This window comes from Cyprinodon variegatus, unplaced genomic scaffold, assembly GCF_000732505.1.
Source record: "Cyprinodon variegatus isolate N-32 unplaced genomic scaffold, C_variegatus-1.0 Scaffold756, whole genome shotgun sequence".
NCBI classification, from domain to species: Eukaryota; Metazoa; Chordata; class Actinopteri; order Cyprinodontiformes; family Cyprinodontidae; genus Cyprinodon; species Cyprinodon variegatus.
The window spans coordinates 332,740-335,035 of record NW_015151209.1 but is presented as its reverse complement, the minus strand read 5'-3'; the positions used below and the strand labels follow the sequence as shown (position 1 = coordinate 335,035).

Here is a 2,296-nt window from a genome sequence, read left to right as displayed (position 1 = left end):
CCACCTCTCTCATTCGGAATTAAATTTAGATCCGATCGGACCGAATCGGATTAGAATCTTCAGTCTGACATGTTTACATGAAACATTTTTGATCTGATCAGGCCTTAAATCCGATTAGTTGTGTCCATGTAAACGTAGCTAGTGTTGTCTCAGCAACCACTATGTTTTACATCATGTGGCAACTTTCAGCCAATCATGTAGCGTAAAGTCACTGGAAGATCTGACCAACCGAGCAGGTCGGGTACCTACTCAGCTTCCTCCCACAGTCCAAACTGTTAGGTTTATTGGCTTCTCTAAATGTGCCCGACCGTAGACAGCTGGAAGTAGGTACCAGCACCCCTCGTGACCCCCGCCTGGGATAAGCAAGACGGAAAATGGATGGATCTGTAAAACCTGAAAAGACTCTAAATCTAATTCCATAAACATTCTTACTTTTCCAGAGACCAAACCACGAATAAAGAAAGAAAAACATTTCCTCCGCACTCTGAGTCAACTGTTGTCAACACAACCATATTTTCCCTGTGAGAAACAATGATTATAACTGTTGACAGAACCGATGCAGGCAGCAGGAGGCAGCTGGCTTCTGCAAGGTTCTGGTCAGAAATCAGAGAGGAGTGCGTGTTGGGAGAGTGACTTATTGAGTCTGCTGCTGCTGACAGACTGATTACACTCAGAAGTGAACAGGGAGCAGTAATGCACCAGTATAGGGAGGGAGGAAGGGATGGGTGCGCCAGACCATTCCTCATCCGAACCACCACAGCCCCTGCTGCCTCCAACACCCCACCACCCCCACCCCCCGGCTTCTCTCTGCCTCTTGCATCAGGGATGAGGGCTATCCCAGCTTCCCTTCCTCCCAGCATCGTGATCTCCCCTCTGCAGTATCTCCAGCTACCAGGGTTTGGCCCTGACATAAAACATCGACAACAACTATATTTATACTATTTAATATTTTTGTGCATACCTTATCATTTCCTAACAAAAAAAAATTACAAGAGAGGCCTACCTGTAGACATGGTGAACATCTAAATGTTTTTAAAGGAGGTGTTAGTTTGAGCACACATTAGATCAGGCATCCCCACAGTCGGTCCTGGAGGGCCGCTGTCATGCAGGTTTTAGAGGTTTACTTGCTCCAGCAAAGCTGATTTTAATTAAAAGCTGATTAATAGGCTTTTGCTCAACTGCAATCATCATAATAAGCTGTGCTAAAGCATGGAAACCTCTTAAAACTGGGGATGCCTGCCTTAAAGGATATAACATTTGTAAATTTACCTGTTTACTAAGATTATTGTGATATCCACCAGCATATCTCCAATGTGCACAGAAGTGAGGCATAAACATTAGTATTTCAGCAATATTCTGATCAATAAACCTTGGAAATATTAATCTATAACACTTTCTACACAGAGTTCCACTTTAAGGGCACAATTAACGAGGTGTTTTAGCTCTCCAATAGAAATACCATGGCTATAATCTGTGTTTTGTAGATATTTTTGGTAATTAATGGTGCTTTTTGAAACATCAATGCACTCCTTTCAAACAGAATGCAGAAAAACAAGCAAAGCATCACATGAGGAAAGGCAGCTGGAGGAGGAGTAGGAGCTTCTGATATCCTGGTTGATGTACGTGCCGCTATTTTTGCGCATCGAAGCGCGCGGTCCCTTTCACCCCGGTAAAATATGGTTCTGATTTAAAGACCGACCCCCAGCCTCCATATGCATCCTCAGGTTTGGCAAAGCAACCGCTTTGCAGAGACTATATAAACCAAAGCGCTATTAGATCCCAGGTCTGCAAAGGTTTAACCGCTTCGTGCAGCTCACAGACCGCCGCTGCCTCTCCATCCACAGCAGCACCATGGACAGCACCTGGCTGCACCGGGAGACGCAGCACGAGCTGCCGCACGCGCGGAAGGGTTACCTGAACCGAGGCCTCTCCCGTGGCAACGTGGGTCTCTCTCGGGTCCTCCTCCGGGGGAAGGGGGGGAGGGGGTCCAGCCGGTCCGGCTCTCTCTCTCTCCGGGGAGGGGGCTGCTGGGATTCCTCACCACGCTCTCTCCGGTCCTCTGACGGAGCTTCACTCCAGCGACAAGCAGCTGAGCCGCAGCAGGAAGTTTATCAATCCGGATTTCAAAATAAGACACATTATACAGTTTACAGGCTACGACGGAGTATTAGGGCCAGGCTAGAGGTTGGTTTTTCTATTTCGAGAATAAAGTCATAAAATTACGAGAATAAAGTCATCATACAACAACCTGTCTCAGAAAGAAAGCTTGGAGCTCCGCCCAGCAGATGACGACTGA

General features: G+C 46.8%; 1 protein-coding gene across 1 annotated transcript in view; it reads right to left on the bottom strand.

Annotated features, from left to right (window-relative positions):
* The window catches only part of LOC107098210 (calpain-5-like), a 69,669-nt gene extending 67,642 nt beyond the window's left edge, over positions 1-2,027 (bottom strand). Inside the window, exon 1 of the mRNA XM_015395734.1 lies at positions 1,915-2,027. The gene's annotated coding sequence lies outside the window, so the exon portion shown is untranslated. The remainder of the gene's footprint in view (positions 1-1,914) is intronic.
* Between the last annotated feature and the right edge of the window lie 269 nt (positions 2,028-2,296).